Below are 22,742 nucleotides of genomic sequence, written 5' to 3'. Positions count from 1 at the left end.
AAATAAGGGTTCGGGGATGATGGTACAAAACCAACCTAAAAGAGATTGAACCCGCCCTAATAATAGGCCTCTACTTTATTCTGATCGTATTCATGTGCGCTTTCTGACTAACATGCAATCAATAGGATTAACCCTAAACCTGTTTAATTTATGTTGGTTGAATATTAATGCACAAATAAATCTATTATTGGCGATCACTTGAAATTATAATCACAATTAACCCTAACAAGATTATTAATTATCTTATTAAGCGTGATTGCAAGTACCAATTCCCTTTAAACATGCAATAAAGGTGATCAAGCAATAACAAATAAAATAATATGCATATCAAGCAACATAATAAATAATAATCATGAATAATAATTATAATCATCATCAAAATAATAATAAATTATAACAATTATAATCATAATCATGTTCATGTTAATATTAAAGCATAATAAAAATAGCAAGATCCTAAGCATGATACTAACAAGATTAATAACAAACCCTAGCATGTCACTAAGCAATAAAAATCAAAGCTTTAGCCCTAACATGATACTAACATGAATAAATATTAGGAAGAACATAGGAAGCATCTTAACAATCATATTTAACATTAAGATTACCCTAGACATGATACTAGGAATCATAATAACAATCTAAACATGATTTCTACATCATAATATTAATTAAACTATTAAAGTACTTACTTGGATGCCTCGTACCTCTTTATAATAACAAAATACACACGTTAGTAACTTCAAGGAAAATAATAAACAAAACAATTAAATTAAATAACTGAAAGAGAGATTTGGGACCAAACCCTCAGAAATTAAAACCTTTCACATCTAGGGCGAAGGCAAATTCGAATATGGCTAGGTGTTTCTAGATCTAATGAATGCGGAATTTTGTATGGGAAAACAAAGTTTAGAAAAGAGAGAATGAATGTAAGAGATGAATGAAAGAAATTGAACGAAAAGAATTGATGGACAATTCGATTGTAGATGAATATTTGTGAATGATTTGTGAATGAATGAAGAAGAGAATTGAAGATTCTTGGTGAATGAAAACGGAGTTATTGATACGATATTTATAGAGAAAATCATCCAAAAAAGATAATTTATCAAAACAGAGTCTGAAGACTGCAAAACCATCTTGGCGCCAGCCCTGGCTAATTGGCGCCAGGACCAGTGGCTAGCGCCAGGCGCGCCAGGCGCCAATGGCTGGCGTCTGGCGCCAATCCTGGTTCCAGGCGCCAAGGCCTGGGGTTGGACGCCAAATTGGATTTCAACGCGTTTTCGAAAATCTGATCAGTTTACCGTACTGGAAGATAAAATAATATAATTTCAATCGAAAATGCTATTTGATCTTGATTAAAACTCTGAAGAGTCCTAATTGAATTAAGAATGATAAGACCTTCTAGAATCTTCTAGAAGACTAAAACCATTCCTAATTACATTAGGAATGATAAACTATATTAGGCCCTCCCCTAGATCATAGGGCCGTACTTAAAGCTCAAACCGGGCCCAGTTTAGTAAATTGGCCATAAATTCCTCAATATTCATCGGAATCGGGCTTATAATATATCGTTGGAAAGGTCTTTGCAAGCCCTATCCAAATACACCACTATTGGACCCATATCACGGACCAACCAAACTGGATCGGCTGTTCTCTTAAAATAAAGTTTTCAAAATCAGGGAGAAGAGAAAAGAAATAAAACTTTCCGCAACACTAGACCTTTCCACACTTTCGCTTCATTCGATTATGATTCGACGTGAAAGGTACTCATCACCGGGTTTGGTTTTGGGGAGACACAAATGGGTGTCTACAGATATTGGTCGAAAATTGGCAAATAGACAGACCTGTAGTAAGAAATTTGTGGTGTTACTATGTCTTCATGTCTGATTTTTTGTGAGTTGGTTAAAATTTATTTTTATAAAATTCCAAGTCCCATACACTCCTAAATACATAAGCTTACTGTAAAAAATTTATTTTTTAATTTTATGATGAAAAACGATTTTTTACATAATTAAAAAAAAAGTAGTCGAAAATGCTATCTTGCTAGAATTCCATCATTCATTCTTTGGAGCTTCCTTATGCATTTTGTACAATTATCATTGCTTCCATTTCATACTCTACATAATGATGATACATACAAGAAAAGAAAAATCAAACAAACCATGTATACTCACTCTCAAACTCGCTCGTAGTCGGTCAAATTCTACTTGGTTTCCAAATTAGGAAACCGGCACGTATAGTGCCCTAGGAGGTTATGGAACACACAAAAGTAGAAACGTTAGTAAATGTATGTAAAAATAATATGAAATCACAAATAAAAAGAAAGAAAATATTACCTTTGACTTTGAGTAGCTATCTTGAGGAGTTAGTAAGGGTAGCGTGATAGTGTCAATACGATCGAATTAAAATTAGGCCAAGTCTTTCTACAATATTTTTTTTTATTTTTTTTTTTTACGGAAGATAAAAATTTTGATTGCTTTTTTTTTTTTAAGTCTAATAATAATGCTGAAATAATTTATACTTCTTTTATGGTTTTTTTTTTTACTATTCTCCTCGATCTTTTTTTTTCTCCCCTTTTTCGTGAAGAGTGGGGTGGTATATATATGGGAGCAAATGGAAGCTAAAATACAAAATACAAAGAATGTACTATTATACGAAATAAATACGTACAAATACAAGAGTTAGGTAAAAATTGTAACCAAAATTCATCTTAATGAAGTAGAGGACAAATAGAATTAGCTTACTACTTCATGCAAAACTTAATTAATTTGACTGAACAAATGACAATATTATTAATGACTAAAAATAATTAAAAGTACTAATATAATTTTAACCCAATTGTTAATTAGTACTACTTTCCTTCGAAGAGTGTATTTACTCTTCGTATTTCAAACTTACCATAGCTAAACAAGATTATTACAAAACCCACTTATCAGAAAATAACAAGGAGAAAAAAAAATGTTGCTTGCCATTGATTGTGGATGGTCATATCACCTTACCGTTTGGGAAGAAACACAGCTCAGTGATACAATGTATTGTCATATCACACCATTTTCTGATTCTCGTTGCTAAATTACAACCATGACTTACTATTTTCTTCTTTTGCATGGATTTGACATATCAAATGAGTGGTTATGGCAGAGGTATCTTTACTCATAACCACTCTTTCACTGTTAAATATTGTCGTCATTGCATTAATCGGGAAGAAAATAACATGCATACCTTACATTTGTTGTTTTTGAGTGTATAAAATAGAAAAAAAAAAAAAAAAAAAAAAAAAAAAAAAAAAGGGTGAGTCATGAAGGCATTGTGGTAATGGTGTTTTGGTGGGAAGTTGAAAGGAAGGAAGAAGATGAAATATGAAGTAGTAGTAAGTTATTAGCAAAGTAAAATGGTAGATTTAAAACAAGTTAAAATTAAATAAGTTGAACAAAAAAAATAAAATAAAAATAAAAAAAAAGGGGAGCCGTGACTTTGGTAATTGATATGCATGCATATTTTCATGCATGCTTTGCATGATTTTGTACTTATCAATATATGCTATTTTGTTTTTTATGATTTGTATTTCTCCTCTTTTTTTTTTTTTAAAAAAAAAAAGAAAATAATAAAATTATAAAGGAACAAAAGCCATGAATATGTTAATGGGTTAGGCATATCGTCAAACAAAATCCAACAACAATGTAACAATTATTTACATAACATATGATGAACCCACTTATAATATAAAAATAGTAGAATAATTATAATAACAATAGGATAAAAAAGAATCAGTAGTACTAAAAATTTATTTGGGGTTAGAAAGTGATACTTTAGAAATGGTCACGGTTTTAAAAAAAATGTACAGATTAAAGGGTCAAAATTTGATACTATTGACCAGGATATGTCAAACGACATGATTATTACATATGTCACTGGTAACAACATTGTTTTTATTTTATGTTATTTTTAAAAGATACACTTACTACTATTATTAGACTAAACGATTATACAATTGGGATACGACAAAAATACGGATAAGATTTATCCCTTATAAAAGGGAGATTTCCCTTATCCGAAATCACCCTTTACTCAAAAAACACACCCCTTGCCTTTTCCTCTTCGATTTCCATGGCTCCCGGCAACCAAAATCGTCAAGCTCCATCTCCGTTCGACGAGCATTTTCGAGTGCTAAATTTATATTTAGCTTTGATCATGGCATTAGTGGTGCTACTAATGGCGTTAATGATTTTCATAATCATGAATAAATGACGAATTGAAGTTCCCGGCACGGAGTGTACAAGGTTCGAGTTATGCTTCGAATTAACCTCGTATTTTGTTCGTAAATTAGGAGTACAAATTGTAAGAGTTTTGTATACTCCAAAATTATAAATAAACACTACTTGAATTTGTCTCTTATGTCTAATTATTGCGGTTGTCGTTAGCAAAATCAGATCTTATTATTATAATTTATTAGTTAATTGAAAGTAAAAAAGTATGGAAAATGGGGGATCAAAATTTGGTGTCTACACATGGATTAGTAATATGTTGGATGATTCGGTGCGTTCAACCATTGGAGACTATGACTATGTGAGTGAATTATGGGTGCATTAACAGCAACGCTATTGTGTTGTTAGTGGTACTAGAATTTGTCAATTAAAGAACTCTTTGGGAGAGTGTAAGAAGACATCTACAGAATCGGTGACGGAATATTTTGGACGCTTGTCTAAAATATGGACGGAGCTGCTACAATACTCTCGAGTTCCGAAGTGTTCATGTGGGCAGTGTAAATGTGATATTGCCAAGCAAGTAGGTGATATTAGAGATGAAGATTACCTACACTATTTTTTGATTGGCCTAGATGATCCGTATGAGGCAATCCGGGCTCAATTGTTGGCGCAACACCCTTTGCCTCATGTGGACAATGTGTATCAAGCAGCTATAAACACCGAGCGGCTTCGTTCTAAGGATGGAAAGCCCAAGGAGAACGTTATGGCCTTCAAAGTAGACACAAGAGCCAAGTCAACCTCGAGAGATGGTGAAAGACCCTTTTGCACCCATTGCAATCGAGAGGGTCATGATAAAGAGGGTTGTTATCAATTAATCGGGTTTCCCGAATGGTGGGATGACAATCGCAAAGGAGGTAGAGGCCGAGGAAGAGGAGGTCGTGGGGGAAGAAGTGGCGGTCGTGGTGCTAGTGGGGGGAGAAGTAACGCTTCTACAAGCAACACACATCGCACAAACGCTATCCAAGGAGGCGTGAACAGTGCAGCGGGCAGCAGTCAGGTTTCCTCCATACAAGGCCTTGCAGGGGTGACATCCGATCAGGCACAACAAATTATTGAACTGCTTAGTAATAAATCTAAGACTCGTTTAGAAGGTAAGACAAAAGTCCCGTGGATTGTAGATACCGGAGCCTCTAATCATGTCACAAATGATTTGTCGATTATGAGAAACATTAAAACAATTCAAAACTGTCCAGTGGGATTACCGGATGGTCCAACAGTGAACGCGAATCAATTGGGTTCGGTGACTCTAGAGGGTGGTCTTGTCATTGATAATGTGTTGTTTGTACCACAATTAAATTGTAATTTAATTTCTGTCACTCAACTGAGTGATGAATCTAGATGTACAATACAATTTACTAACAAAATTTGTGTTATTCAGGACCAGTTGACGAGGACGGTGATTGGCGTGGGTGAACGAGATAATGGACTTTATTTTTTCCGAGGTGTGCCACAAGTGAAGGTGCTAGCTGTGGAATGTGTCAAAATTAACTCAAGATCTCAAATTCTCATTATGCCTCAATGTGTACATATATAAGCTACAATATATTCCTAATTATCTTAGATTTAGGAATAATATCAAATCATATCTTTACATAAAGATAACTAAGGAATCCTAACAATATTCCCTAAATATTATATATCTTTACATAAATATAATATTATCTCAACATCCCCCCTCAAGATGGAGCATGGAGATCTCGAATGCCCATCTTGCGAAGAATAAACTCAAACTGTGCCTTGCCCAACGCCTTCGTGAAGATATCTGCTAACTGTACCTTCGTAGACACATATGACGGACATATGAGACCCTCTTGAATCGCATCTCTAATAAAATGACAATCAACTTCAATATTCTTGGTTCGCTCATGAAAAACTGGATTATTAGCAATATGTAAAGCTGACTGACTATCACAGAAAACTTTCATCCCTTGCTTATGTTCAACCCCTAAATCTCGAAGCATCCTCTTCAACCACTTCAATTCGCATGTAACGCCTGTTTTTTATCGATATTCTGCTTCTGACGAACTTGTAGCCATCGTAGGTTGTTTCTTGGTCTTCCACGACACAGGAGAGAAACCAAGTAACACAAACCAACCAGTCAAAGAACGCCGAGTCAATGGAAAACCTGCCCAATCTGAGTCACACCAACCTTCTAACTGCAAAGCACTATCAGATCTAAGAAGAATACCTTGGCCCGGGCACTTCTTAAGATAGTGCACCACCCTCAAGGCTGCTTCCCAATGCTCTTCCTTTGGAGACCTCATAAACTGAGATAGAATATGCACTGAATATGCCAAGTCTGGTCTAGTCACAACCAGATAAATTAGACGCCCTATCAAACGCCTATATTTCTCAACATCTGCGAACTCTTTCCCCCCTGAAACTGCTAACTTGTGATTCTGCTCCATTGGAAAGTCTGCAGGTTTAGCATCCAACAATCCTGTCTCTGAAATAATATCCAAGGCATACTTTCTCTGACAAACATAAAAACCATGTTTGCTACGGGCCACTTCTAGACCCAAAAAATATTTTACTGCTCCTAAATCTTTCATTTTAAAACATTCACACAGATATGCTTTAAAACTTTCCAATGCAAATTTACTGTTACATGTTATAATCATGTCATCCACATAAACTACACACTCAATTGCAATTTACCTTTTGACAAAGTAAACAACGAATAATCGTTATATGACTGCTTGAAACCGTATTTCTTAAGAGCCATAGACAATTTCTTGAACCAACACCTAGGCGCCTGTTTTAGCCCGTACAACGACTTCTTTATTTTGCACACCTTATCTGAATTATTTTTCTGAAAACCAGGGGGAACTTTCATGTAAATCTCCTCCTCCAACTCTCCATGTAGAAAGGCATTGTGTACATTCATTTGATGCACTTCCCATCCCTTTACTGCTGCAACAGCTAGAAAAATACGAACTGTAGACATCTTTGCCACCGGAGCGAACGTCTCATTGTAGTCTATGCCTTCCTCTTGATGATTTCCAAGAATAACCAATCTAGCTTTTAATCTAATCAGCTTGCCTTCCTCATCTCTCTTCTCAGTATAAACCCACTTGCTTCCAAGTGCTCTCTTCCCTTTCGGAAGTGTCTCCAAGGTCCACTGACAGGGTAAAGTCGTATCCCCTAATCAAAAATAATTACCTAAATCTCTAACTAAAGTAGATAGGGAAGTAGGGTCGAACTCCACAGGGAAACAGGTCTTTTTAATTCTAATTTATTACTATAATCTAAATTATTTAAGTAACCAATATTTATAATTATGTAAGAAACTAAACTACTAAGGTTGGGAATAGGAAGAAAACAATATATGAAAGGATCTAGGGCATAGGTTCACCAATAAATAATATTCCAGGGTAAAACATAGAAATCAATCATTGACATTGCATAAATAACATGATTAACAGGCTCTCGCAATTTATTAATCAACATAGATCTAACAGGCTCTCGCAATTTACTAGACCTAAGTTCTTATTGAAAATAGCCTTTAATATCAAATTAACATCTGCTCGATTCATCAATTTAATATTGCTATACTTTTACAAGCCGCAATTGTAAAACATTAAAACAATCCAATAAGAAATTATCATGCAATACCAATAATCAATAATAGTCAATCATCAATGCATCAATTAACCAGATTGTAAAGGGCTCTCTCTACGTATTACAATCACACAATTAATTTACCGGTATTAAATCTCATCTCTCGAATCTTGACTTAACCATTTATAAATTAACTTTCCTATTGAAACTAGACCTAAACATTAATTCTCATCTCTCGATTCTTGAATCAATATTGTCAAACTCATGCATAAAAGATAGGCCTAATCTAGTCACAGAGCATTAAATCAATCAATAGGAAATTAATCTAGCATTGATAATCAACAACAATAATTTACCCCTTCATATTATTTATTAGATTCCCATAAACCCTAGAAATTAAACTACTCACACATAATAGAAACCAAACTAATCAAAGTAATAAAATAAATCATGATGAAAGGAATAAAATAAACAACTAAGATTAAGGGAAGAGAAATCGTTACCAAAATAAATCTGGAATTAATGAAAGAATTAAGAACAAAGGTTTAGAGAGAGTTTAAGAGAGAGAGAATACTAAGTAGAGAGAGAAAGTCTAAGAAAGAAGGGGTAAGTGAAATTAATCCCCCTAAAACCGTACTTAAACAAAACTAAAACAACTTCCGAATTAGAAAATAATTGCTCGACAAAAGAGTTCTTCCAGAAACACGCGCCCGATCGGGCTAGAGGCCGCCCGATCGGGCGCGCCTTTTTCTCGCACTGCTCTTCTCACAGCCGCGCCCGATCGAGCTAGCAGCTCACCCGATCGGGCGCGCCTTTGGCCACGCACCAGCACACTCTTGCGCGCCTTGCCCGATCGGGCCCTTGCTTCACCTCGAGGCTCGAAGCTTCGATTGGGCTTATTTCTTCGGCCCAATCCGGATATCCACTTAGGGTCTTGATCACCCGGTCCATATACCTTGGTATCCCGATTACCAAGCCCTTAATCACCGGCTCTCACCGGTCTTGGGCTCCAAAAGTGGTCGTGTCCTTCTAGCTTCCGTAGTCGATCCAATAAAGCCCGGGGAAATGCTCCAAGAGTGCAATTTCCTGTAAAATACAACTAAGACTACGAAAACACTAGAACACACAAATTAGTAATAAAAGTGGCCCGAAAGAGCCAAAAACACTACTAATAACGACCAAGGGACGGGGATAAAACACTATATAAAATGGACATATCAAACTCCTCCAAGCCAAACCTTTGCTTGTCCCTAAGAAAAGAGCTCATCAATGAACATATAAATCATACTTCACCCCAATAATCAAATCAAAAACCAACGATTCAAGGCAAATCTAATGAACATGCTTCAACATCAATCAATCTTATTCATCTAATCACCCTTCCTCCTTAACAATTGTCAAATAGAGAAAACCACATGAGCATATAGAATTCAAGACTAGTGCTCACACACTCAACTCTCATTTATGTGGCGAGTAAAGAATGTACTCGATCGCTCTCCTACCAACCCCTTTAATGTGAACAATGCCCTCCCAACTCACACTCTCGTGTGTATAAAAACATTGAACGCTCATCCTACTAGTCGACTCGAAATATGCCAAGTCATAACTTGCATTGATAAACAACACTTTCACATTTACATAACTTCTATGCACAAGGTCGGAAGGTCTTTTAAGCTTGTAATGTAAGGCTAGGGTAAAGGTAGGATAAATTTGGGATTAAGTGAGAGAAAAGCTATGCTTAAAGGAGCCATATCCTAATAAAACCCATGATCAAAATAATGATGATCATACACATCTCCAACATAACCAACTCCAACAACAATCCACCAAATATACTCCAAACAATATAAACAATCCCAACACTTACAATGATCACTCATAAAAATATGATAATGTAGAACTTTGAGTGAAAAACAAACTTTGAACTCATTCTTTTTTTTCTTTTTTCTTGAACAACCTTCAAATAGAACAATTGAGCATTAATAAATTTCTTTCTTTTGCTCTTATTTTTTCTTTTTAACTCATATTGGAAAATTCAACTTTGAAACACAATATCAATATTTTCCAATCAAAAATCAAAGAACAATAACTCTTCTTTTATTCCCACATTGTGCAAGTAATATGCACACCGCAACTCCCTCACCTCACCAACTAATAGCTCCCCCAAGCCAAGCTTGGGACTACTAACCAATGGGGCTCATATAGGCTTGTAATGTGGCTAAATAAACAATAAAAGGGCACAAGCAACAACGTGGGTAACAAGAAGGGAACAAATGTATCTAATACTCTGAAGGCTACCTAAAAGAATGAACGCCTTCGTCCTCCTCATGTGCATAATAATAAGTCATGAAACACTACTCATAGTTGCAAATCAATACTCAAATTCATTGACATACCAGGAATTATGGAACTATCACACATTTCCTAACCAAATCAACTAGTCAAGCACTATATTCACAAGTAGTTGGGCAAAATTGACGCATGTTTAGGAATCCAAACAATTAAACTTCAAATCATGACCAACAAATCCACAATGTTCATCATAAAATACCAAGAATCAAAATAAATTTTTCTCAAGTAAGGGGCACAGGGAAGCATGATTTACAATTCATTGGAACGTATTTTTGGAGTTTTTTATTTTTCAATTTTTTTTGTATTTTTCATATATAAGAAAGCAATAAAAACTACACTAGGAAAGCAAATAAAAACTATACTAGAAAGCGAATAAAGAGAGAAAAGGAAGAGAATTACCAAGCACTAGTAGAAAAAGCCTCATTTGCGTCGCTCATTTATAGTGTATTTGCGTCGCTTCTATGAGCGACGCAACTGCTCGCGACGCAAATGACTTTTAAGTCATTTGCGTCGCTCCTAGGGGCGACGCAAATAAGAGTCATTTGCGTCGCTCCTTTATAAACAAGCGACGCAAATGACTTTTTTTATAAACTTATTTTTTGTCATTTGCGTCGCTCCTTTATAAAAAAGCGACGCAAATGACTTTTTTAAAAAACTTATTTTTTGACATTTGCGTCACTCCTTTATAAAAGAGCGACGCAAATGACTTTTCTGATAAACTTATTTTAAGTCATTTGCGTCACTCCTTTATAAAAGAGCGACGCAAATGACTTTTCTGATAAACTTATTTTAAGTCATTTGCGTCACTCCTTTATAAAAGAGCGACGCAAATGACTTTTCTGATAAACTTATTTTAAGTCATTTGCGTCGCCCCTTTATAAACAAGCGACGCAAATGACTCTTTTGCTAAACTTTTTTTGTTATTTGCGTCGCTCCTTCATAAACAAGCGACGCAAATGACTCTTCCAATATATGCATTTTTTGTTATTTGCGTCACTTGTTTGTTTAATGAGTGACGCAAATGAGGTGAATTTTTTTTTTTTTAATTATAATATAATAATTGCCTTGTATATGTTTGTAGTACCTGTTTTCCTAGGTATAAAGTAATATGCTAACGCTAATATAATTGAAATTAAAATGCAATATTATTGAATAATGCAAATGTAAATTTCGGCATAGTCTCCTTTGTAATTTGGCCTACCCATAAATTTGGGAATGACGGCATTATATTAACAACCTGTCCAATAATTTACATCTCAATATCATAGAAATTATACTCATCATCCCAACACCAATTAACCAAATTTCATTTCAAGCCTATAATCCAAAACAAGAGTCCAACATGCGCTAAGTTTACAACAAAACAATATTGACCTCTTCATCATTAATAAGTATAACACAAGCACCAAACCAACCAAAATGTTGGTAAATCAAATGCGTTCATTTCAAGCCTAAGAACTATAACAAAATAATCCAATAAATAATATGGAATTTGAAGCCAGCGTAATTCAATTTAGGGACAAAATCTTCATTTTCCCTAACACGATCGAACAAGTCCATAATGGAAGTCCACTTCCTTTTTCTCTTGCAAACAGTTTAAATAAAGTCACCAGTTCCTGATATCAAATACAATTAATCAATAAACAATCAGAGTTGAGAATGAAGCATCAAAGCAACAAAATAATATTCTACAATTATTTTAACAACTACATTACCTTTCCAAGAAAATACTAATAGTTGTTCCTCTAATTAAGTATACTAGCAGAGGAATAAAGGATTGATGCCAATTATTTGCAAAACCTCTTAATACAAAAACCAAGAATGGCATTTATACGATTCGATCAGGATTTTCTTAATACAAAAACCAAGAGTGACATAGCCATTGTAATCATGAACTAATGCATGACCTTATCTACTACAAAGGCACAAAGAAGATATCAATGAGATTTACCTATAAGGACCATCACCAATAAAAGCAATCCTTGCTTCTGGTAGTTCATCCATTACCCTGCTCAATTACACAAGTCAGATATTTAGGAATATCAAATTAACATACAAGATATTTATGGTGCAATAGGAAAAAGAAATATTAGAAAGAAAATCTCCTCTAGCACAAAACATTTACAGTTCACAACTCCAAATTTGCAATTTTAGCTCTTCTTAATTATTGAGACGTTAAAATCTCAGAGAAAGACAAATTAAATTACTACAGCAAACCTCGTGATTACAATAGGATGTTTCTCTCATGACCAGTGCTTAAAAAAAAGGGAATAGTTAACCCCTCTATGTTCTACACTACTACTGTGAACAAAGCAATACTCAGAGTTAAATTAAGGAAGACTCAAAGTCTCAGACTAAAATAGTAAAAATATCCAGAATATTAGAGCAAACAAACAGCATTTAAACCTTATTAACTGTACATGAGTCTTCTTTATTATCCGAATAGTGTGCTGCTGGCTGCGGGGTTTGCAAGGATAGTTCATGATTACAATTGCTATGCTAAAAAGGTTCTGCTGCCCCCCTCTGTTCTGAGACAAAATGATGCTGCTACAAGCTGGAAGAAACCGTGCCTTGGGTGTGTTAAAGTAAACTCAGATGCTCATATTCTTGAGGGGTGTAAGGCAAGGCTAGGAGTGGTCGTTTATTTTTAACAAAACGGCCTGGTAAAATTATTTCAATACAAACACTATGTCATAGTTTATCTTTTCACGGCCAAGTATATCATGGAACATTTTTGAGCTAAAAAAAAATGGGAAAGAGCTTCTCTTAGTAGTAGCAGGGGAAAAATCAACCAGAATGAGCAGCAAAACATAAAAATTAAAAAAAAAATAATAATAATAAAAAAAAACAGTCAGATTTAAAAAACTGTAAAATGAGCAGCAAAACATAAAAGAAAATACAGTCAGATTGGAGAAAAATCAATAAAATAGTAAAATCAAAATTCACCAAATCAACTACATAAATTCACCAAAACAGAACCAAAATAGTGAAATCAACTACATAGATTCACTAAAACAGAACCAAAATTCCTTAGAATCGAGTATAAATCCTATATTTGACGAACCCTAAATTCGAATATGAACCCTAAATTCGAATATGAACCCCAAAAAGCTGTTATTTATAAACATGCTTGTAAAACTAGAATTCGTGCAAAAAACAACAACAAAATAGGTAGATGAAACTAAGTTAATTTACAATTGAATCCAAATATCTATGTAGATTGAAGTGCATGATAAAAAAGAAAAGAGATGAAGAGGTCTTACCTTGCTTGAAATCGATTTTGCATATGCAACTTCAGCAACAATAGAGCCAAAATTCCATATTATTGAGTACAAACCCTAACTTTCAATTGTTATTTTGCTCAAATTTAATTAAGGTAATTTGCTTGATTTTTTGCAATTGAATTTCGTGGGGATTTTGGGTAGATTTTTTGCAAGAAAGTAGGGGATTTTTGCTCGGATTTGCTCGAATATACGGGGTTTTGCCTCACATTTGCTGGGATTTTTTATTAGTGGTCAAATTGGTAGGTTATGAAGACGAATTTCTCGAGGTATTACTCTTAATTCGCTGATGTTTAGGGGGTTGAACAGCAGCAAAGCAGCAATGGGGAATTCAGGGGTTTTACCGATCAATTTTTTGGGGTTTTGATGTTGAATTTCTGGGAATTTTGGGGTTAAATTTTCTAGGGTTTGGAGTATTGAAGTTCGAACAGCAGAAGGCAGCGAGAATTAATATAAGTCGTAATGGTCATTTGCGTCACTCAGTAAAGAAAGAAATGACGCAATTGACTCACAAAGGTTATTTGCGTCACTTGTCAATAAACGAGTGACGCAAATAACATTGTTATAAGCGTCGCTCCTAATTATAAAAGCGACGTAAATATAAATAAGTTGAAATATGTTTGACATTTGCGTCGCTTTATAACAAATGCCCGACGCAAATTACTTATAAGGTTGTCAAAATATCTTATTTGCGTCATTTGTTTCTATGAGTGACGCAAATAAGGCGACGCAAATGAGCATTTTTCTACTAGTGAAGTGAAAGAACACCCCCCCAAGCCAAATCAAGCAATACCCTCATTGACTTGGGAGAGTAGCTTACTCCTCATCCTCATCCTCATCCATCCTCGAATAGCCCCCGCCGTGGCTAGAACCGGCTCCTCCATGGCTAGAGCCACCACCTCCATACCCCGAACCACCTGCATAGTAGTTAGGGTCCACATTCCCACCCATACCCCCAAAAGGAGCATCACCCCCATATCTGTGGACCGAAGAGTAGTCCACGTAAGTACCATACGCATCGGGGTGAGAATACCCTCCTTGGGGGTATTGGAACCAATCGGGAGTAAGTGAATCGGGAGGAATAGCCCCCCGACGGGCGTAATCATCATACATGGGATAAAGGCCCCTCCCTAGGTTCCTCTCTATATGACCAACCCGCCCATCTAAGGTGCTTAACCTAGAGTCTAGGTTTTGCATCATACCCTCAACTCTCCCTTGCCCCGTCTCGATGCGGTCTAATTGGCTCCTAAAAGCCGAAAAGTCATATAGGGCATTGGGGTCGACGTTGTAATCGACCGAGTAAGTGGGCATGCCATAGGTGAAGGGTGGAGGTGGTTGGTAGTGTGGTGAGTGGTGAATGGGGGAATGGTGGGGTTGTGGTGAGGGGTGAGGTGGTTGAACCTCACCTTGACCATTTATCTCGAAAGTATAAGAGAGCTTCCCCCTCTCAAATTTGGTCAAGGCGGGGTTGGGTAAGGTAAAGGCTTGGTCTCTCCTACCCGATTGTCGGTGGACTATCCACCAAGTATCACTCCCCACAGGTTGCACCCAGTTCAAACCCCCTAAATAGGGTAGGTCCATGAGGTTCAATCCCACAACTTTCCTATGCCCATCCGGGTTCCAACCTAGGTGTTTCCTAGCATGTGGGTCACTAACCCCCCAAAGTAAATAGGTGCCCTAGACCTACTAGCTTCGGCCGCATTGGCCGCCCTTTGGAAGTGATTGGCTATCCTATGGGGTATGTTCAATTTTTCAGCAGTAGGAATTATATAGGATGCCAATAGTTCCAATTCATCTCTCCTAACATTTGCCGGTTCATGCCTCCCAAAAATAGTGAGGCCGGCAAATCTTTGCCAAAGTTTTGGGACGGGATGTTGAATCCACGCCCCTTTGGCATGTTGGAGGTTCACTAAATCCTCCCCAGTTAGCCTCTTATAGACCACGGCGGTGTGGTCTTGAGAGGGTTCAATAGGTTTATCCGATTTTAAATCAAACAACTTTCCAAATTCTTTAAGAGTTAGTCTCACATCGTTGTTTAATAATCGGAATTGTACATGAGTAATTAGTGCATTCATTTTAATAACATTAAAACTTGAGATAAATTCCAATGTTAAGTAATCATATGTATCATGGCACATTTGAAAAAAACCACTCATTCCTATACCTTTGAATAATTTTTCCACATATTTATCTAGGCCTAACCTAACTAATGTGGGATGATGAATAAAACGGGTAGAGAGTACCTGACGATCGATGAGGTTGACCATCCTAACCCGTTGCTCCTCCGAGGTAATGACAACCTCCTCCCATCCCGGAATTTGAAGATTCGGGTTGATTGTTGGTTGTGGTGCCCTCGAGCTCTCACCCCTTTGGTTCCTTGAACGCTTTGAGGCCATTTTCTTGTAAAATAGTGGCAAATTGGAGGTTTCTCTCTCTTAGGGTTTGAGAAAATTTGAGAGAAAATAGGAGAAAATTAGTGTAGGTTGTAGAGGAGGATGAGGGGAGATGGAATATGTAAGAATTTTTGAGTTTGGATGGAAGAATTGGAGGAGATCTTGGATTGAAGTGAAGCTTTTTGGTTTGAAAATGGAGGTTTTAGAGAGAGAAAGTGAAATGAAGGAGATGAAATACGGAGAAAGTGCGGAAAGAAAGAAGAGAAAAGAAAGTAAAAGGGGGACGGGCTGATGGCGTGCCCGATCGGGCGAGCCTCGCCCGATCGGGCGAAGGTGGGATTTTCCAGAACTCAAGTTGTGCGCCCGATCGGGCGAGCTCCGCCCGATCGGGCGCGAACGCGAAGAAAATTTTCGCCCTTTGCTCGCCCGATCGGGCGAGCTTCGCCCGACATATCTTTTCCTTCTCACTCGATTTTCCACAAAAAGCGCCCGATCGAGCAAGCTTTGCCCGATCGGGCGAAAATAAGCTCTAAATTCTACCTTGCTTGCGCCCCCGATCGGGCAAAAATAGGTCCGATTTCAAGCTTGCTTGCGCGCCCGATCGGGCTGCGTCGCCCGATCGGGCGAATTTGCTGCTGAAATCTGGGTTGCTTGTGCGCCCGATCGGGCGAGCCTCGCCCGATCGGGCCCGAGCAGCCCTTTTTCTCCGATTTCTTTTCTTCTTCAAATTTTTCTAAGTCTTTATACCTGTCAAATTCATACCTGTACAACAACACTTAAAACTGGTGAAATATCACTCTCCTCGCCTCTCTAAAAAAAAAACAAAAATAAGGAAAAGAAAAACTAGCCTAGAAAGCATGAAATACGGGTTGCCTCCCGCAAAGCGCTGGTTTATCTAGGTCCCGCACGACCCTCTTACCAAGTACAATTTCTAGGACCCTTGGCCTAACGCTTGATCGGGTGGTTTCTCACCCGGTCTAGCGATGTTTAGGCTGCGATGCGACTTTCTGACGTAACCTATGGGACGCCAAGTCGCCTTATCTGGTGGATCCTCCTTGACTTGGAGTGGGGGATCTTCAATGCTACGCACTAAAAACCCTTCTTCGATCGAATGTTGCTTCAAATTGTCATTGCGTTCAACACTTGCAACTCGATCTGGCGGAACACTTACCGTAGGCTCGATTCGCACAACTTGCTCGATCGGTTCCACTTGTTCATCCTCGAAACCAAGACCAACATTGTAGAGTGCTCTTTCTATTGCATCGACTTCCTTCTGCCATTTGTCTATCTCATCTGAAAAGGATGCAACACAAGATACCGCCTCCAAGGGATCTTTTTCAAGAGCTTGGGGCTTGTTAGAGTAATTTGCAACCACATTGACACTGAAACATTTCTCCTCATTCATGGAGCTTTTAGGGGCATTATTCAGATTAAAAACCACTTTATCGTCCCCTACTGATAGTGTTAACTTACCACTTCTTACATCTATGACTGCTCCTGCAGTGTTAAGGAATGGTCTACCCAAAATAATTGGGGTTTGCATATCCTCAGCCATATCAAGAACAACAAAATCCACAGGTATATAAAATTTACCTAGTCTAACGGGGACATCCTCTAAAACACCTAAGGGGTATTTGAAAGAACGGTCGGCCATTTGTAGAGTTATATTGGTAGCTTTTAACTTACCCATATTCAACTTGGAACACACAGATAATGGCATGACGCTAACACTAGCACCCAAATCACATAATGCATTATCAATCAAGAGATTGTCAATATGACAAGGGATAGAAAAACTACCCGGATCTTTTAATTTAGGTGGAGACTTATTTTGAAGTACGGCACTACACTCTGCAGTGAAAGCTACTGTCTCTACCTCACTAATAGACCTTTTTCTCGTCAAAATTTCTTTCATAAATTTTGCATATGAGGGGATTTGTGTGATCAATTCAGTAAAGGGAACTGTTACCTTCAAATCTTTAACCACCTCCAGGAACTTACATTCATTTGATGCACCTCCCATCCCTTTACTGCTGCAACAGCTAGAAAAATACGAACTGTAGACATCTTTGCCACCGGAGCGAACGTCTCATTGTAGTCTATGCCTTCCTCTTGATGATTTCCAAGAATAACCAATCTAGCTTTTAATCTAATCAGCTTGCCTTCCTCATCTCTCTTCTCAGTATAAACCCACTTGATTCCAAGTGCTCTCTTCCCTTTCGGAAGTGTCTCCAAGGTCCACTGACAGGGTAAAGTCGTATCCCCTAATCAAAAATAATTACCTAAATCTCTAACTAAAGTAGATAGGGAAGTAGGGTCGAACTCCACAGGGAAACAGGTCTTTTTAATTCTAATTTATTATTATAATCTAAATTATTTAAGTAACCAATATTTATAATTATGTAAGAAACTAAACTACTAAGGTTGGGAATAGGAAGAAAACAATATATGAAAGGATCTAGGGCATAGGTTCACCAATAAATAATATTCCAGGGTAAAACATAGTAATCAATCATTGACATTGCATAAATAACATGATTAACAGGCTCTCGCAATTTATTAATCAACATAGATCTAACAGGCTCTCGCAATTTACTAGACCTAAGTTCTTATTGAAAATAGCCTTTAATATCAAATTAACATCTGCTCGATTCATCAATTTAATATTGCTATACTTTTACAAGCCGCAATTGTAAAACATTAAAACAATCCAATAAGAAATTATCATGCAATACCAATAATCAATAATAGTCAATCATCAATGCATCAATTAACCAGATTGTAAAGGGCTCTCTCTACGTATTACAATCACACAATTAATTTACCGGTATTAAATCTCATCTCTCGAATCTTGACTTAACCATTTATAAATTAACTTTCCTATTGAAACTAGACCTAAACATTAATTCTCATCTCTCGATTCTTGAATCAATATTGTCAAACTCATGCATAAAAGATAGGCCTAATCTAGTCACAGAGCATTAAATCAATCAATAGGAAATTAATCTAGCATTGATAATCAACAACAATAATTTACCCCTTCATATTATTTATTAGATTCCCATAAACCCTAGAAATTAAACTACTCACACATAATAGAAACCAAACTAATCAAAGTAATAAAATAAATCATGATGAAAGGAATAAAATAAACAACTAAGATTAAGGGAAGAGAAATCGTTACCAAAATAAATCTGGAATTAATGAAAGAATTAAGAACAAAGGTTTAGAGAGAGTTTAAGAGAGAGAGAATACTAAGTAGAGAGAGAAAGTCTAAGAAAGAAGGGGTAAGTGAAATTAATCCCCCTAAAACCGTACTTAAACAAAACTAAAACAACTTCCGAATTAGAAAATAATTGCTCGACAAAAGAGTTCTTCCAGAAACACGCGCCCGATCGGGCTAGAGGCCGCCCGATCGGGCGCGCCTTTTTCTCGCACTGCTCTTCTCACAGCCGCGCCCGATCGAGCTAGCAGCTCACCCGATCGGGCGCGCCTTTGGCCACGCACCAGCACACTCTTGCGCGCCTTGCCCGATCGGGCCCTTGCTTCACCTCGAGGCTCGAAGCTTCGATTGGGCTTATTTCTTCGGCCCAATCCGGATATCCACTTAGGGTCTTGATCACCCGGTCCATATACCTCGGTATCCCGATTACCAAGCCCTTAATCACCGGCTCTCACCGGTCTTGGGCTCCAAAAGTGGTCGTGTCCTTCTAGCTTCCGTAGTCGATCCAATAAAGCCCGGGAAAATGCTCCAAGAGTGCAATCTCCTGTAAAATACAACTAAGACTACGAAAACACTAGAACACACAAATTAGTAATAAAAGTGGCCCGAAAGAGCCAAAAACACTACTAATAACGACCAAGGGACGGGGATAAAACACTATATAAAATGGACATATCATCCACGTACCTTGATCTTCTAAGGCCTTTATCTCAGATGCCATTGCATTTCTCCACCCTTCATGTCTCATTGCTTCTTTAAATGATCTCGGAATTTGTGTCTCTGTCACTGCAGCAATATAATTTCTATGTTTCTCGAAAAACCGATCATAATTAACAAAATAGGTTATAGGATAAGGAGTACCTGAGAAAGGTGATTCCGCGGATGACAACGATGGGACTTTATTTTTCCGAATAGTATGCGTAACACAATCACGAAGCTTTGTTGATGGAAACTTAATCCGCTTTCCTCGGCCCAATATTTCCTCACTCGACCCCTCACTATTTTGTGCATCAGTGTACTCCGCACCTAAGTTGCGGCTATCCTCATCTCCCCGCAACAGGGTTGCGGATTGTTCTGCTTCACCATGGTGCACATCACTGCACTCCGCACCTAGGCTGCGGTTGGCCTCATTTCCCCGCAACCGGGTTGCGGAGCCTGCTGCTGGAACCTCAGCATCCCCGTCATCGAGCTGCTGTGGGCTCTGCTCACGCCCAGCACTCGATGATGGGTTGCCCTGCCTCGGCCTCTGCTCTCTCGCGGCACCAGCTGGGCTGCTTTGTTGCTGGTTTCGGCCAGGTGATTATTGCTGGGGCCGAGTGCTGTCATCCCCTTCACCTTCAGCATGCGCACCTCCTATGTCCCCCCTAGCTGCATTATTTAGTAAGCCACCAATATTCCATTGCTCAAACTCATCCCCACTGTCTTCACTCCACATCTCCACTTCTAATTGAGGCAACAAAGACTCATTCACACGCTCATCATACGGGAAAATGTGCTCATGAAATTGCACATCCCTAGACACAAAATACTCTCTTGACTCTAAATCAAATAATTGTCACCCCTTCTTGCCAAAAGGGTAACCAAGAAATATGCACTTCCGACCTCGAGACTCAAATTTATCTCCTTGACTTCTCTGATTATGTGCATAACACAAACATCCAAACACACGAATCGACTCATAAGAAGGTACTTTGCCGAATAATATTTCATAAGGAGTTTTATTGTCAAGTAAAGGACTCGGGGTACGATTAATCAAATAACAAGCTGTCAAAGCACACTCCCCCCAAAATTTAATCGGTAATCGACCTTGAAATCGTAAAGCCCGTGCCACATTCAAAATATGTTGATGTTTTCTCTCCACTCTCCCATTCTGTTGAGGAGTACCAACACAAGAAGACTAAAAAATAATCCCATTTTTGACAAAATATTCCCTTAGATGATTAAACTCGGTACCATTATCACTCCGGACCACCTTTATTTCTCTATTAAATTGGCGTTTTATCAAAGCAATAAAATTTAAAATTTGAATTTCAACTTCAGTTTTATTGCTAAGCAAATAAATCCAAACACCTCTAGAATAATCATCTACTATTGTCAAAAAATATTTTGCACCACACGACGAGGCAACCTTATACGGCCCCCACAAGTCAATATGAACTAGATCAAACAAATTACTAGCTTTATTTTCACTAATAGGAAACCTATCTCTTGATTGTTTTGCCCGAGGGCATACATTACTCACAGGCGGAAGTGACTTCAAAACTTTCTCCGACGGATGACCCATGCGTTGATGCCAAAGATCCACCTCCCTTCATCATATGGACCAATAATCATACACATGCACAGTTCTGTAAACAAGAAGGGGGACTCCACAAATTCATTGTTACACATAACACAAAAGAGAGACTCATTAATGAACAGATATGTAAAGTTACACATACTCATAGGGGCAGCCATAGTTCTCTACATCAAATGATCACTGAGGACTTAACAAAAACCAAACATCCATTCCAATACACCAAACCATGATGTATTGTCATCATTCATAAATCATAATCCCTTATGTGCTTTTGTTTTTTTAATAAAAGGGCATACAACATAATTGAACCCTTGCAGACTCCATAAGCTCAACAAGCATCCAACTTATATCCACCAACAGTCCAACATATATCCAACATCAAAATAACATAGCATATCCATCACCAACAACAATGTCAAAGGAAGTCCACAATATCAAAATAATCCATAATCTACCAAACCAGTCAACTATAACCAACAATATCGCCAATATCATAATTTACTAGAAAATGCACATAGGTCCACAACCACAATCAAACCAGTCCAACCCCATAATCCAACTCATCCATCACAGAACAATAATAATCCATAATAATCCAACATAAACCAATATCATTAAAAGTAATCCAACAAAAGCATAATAACACAACACAACCATCCTATCACAGAGCAACATTATCCAACAGTAGGTATCCATAATCAACCAACAAATCCAACATAATCCAATATCAGTAAAAGTAACCCAACCAAAGCATAATGATCCAAGACATCCATCCTATCACAGAGCAACATATTTCAACTAATCCATCAAAGAAGAACGTAATCGAAGACCAAATGCATAATAATCCAAGCAAAGGGACTGATGAATAAATTAAACAAAAATGGAATAAAATCAAAGAAAAGAGAAGGGTTAGTGATCGTTACGCAAGGGATCACTCAGAGGGTTGAACCCTAGGGTTCATCCGCCTCACAAAGCGCTGGTGACCATGGCGTGGGTGTTCAGATCTAGACATGGGAGGAGCACTGAGGGCAGATCTCTTGGAAGAAGGAGTATCGTCCTCCTCTTTCTCGCATTCCTCATCAGAAGACAGAAGGATCAACTCATGGTCAGGCAACCCACGAATCTTGTTGAGTGCCCTTGTCACTGCTTTTCTATGTGCCCGGGGTTTTGTCGGAGGTCGAGGCCTCTTAAATCTATCCCTTTTTGTGGGTACGGAACTCCCTTCACCACTTTCCGCCTTGAGATCTACAGCAATCTTAGTGAAATCAAGCGACTTCTTCCCTTTCGATACACTCTGACCCTCTCGCTTCAGACGTTCCTCTTCCTCAACACTTTCAAGTACTTTACCAAGAGCTTTATAGGTGTAAT

General features: G+C 37.7%; 1 long non-coding RNA gene across 1 annotated transcript; it reads right to left on the bottom strand.

Moving 5' to 3' along the window:
* Positions 1–11,458: 11,458 nt before the first annotated feature.
* LOC145626845 (uncharacterized) lies at positions 11,459–13,928 on the bottom strand. Its single transcript, XR_014111115.1, has 2 exons — positions 13,442–13,928; positions 11,459–11,794 (listed from the first exon to the last, which is right to left on the bottom strand). It is a non-coding gene; the product is annotated as an uncharacterized LOC145626845 (long non-coding RNA).
* Between the last annotated feature and the right edge of the window lie 8,814 nt (positions 13,929–22,742).

This window comes from Chenopodium album, chromosome 4 (genome assembly GCF_948465745.1).
Source record: "Chenopodium album chromosome 4, dcCheAlbu1.1, whole genome shotgun sequence".
Classification (NCBI taxonomy): Eukaryota; Viridiplantae; Streptophyta; class Magnoliopsida; order Caryophyllales; family Amaranthaceae; genus Chenopodium; species Chenopodium album.
Note: the sequence above shows the minus strand (reverse complement) of the source record. Positions and strands in the feature narration are given on the sequence as shown.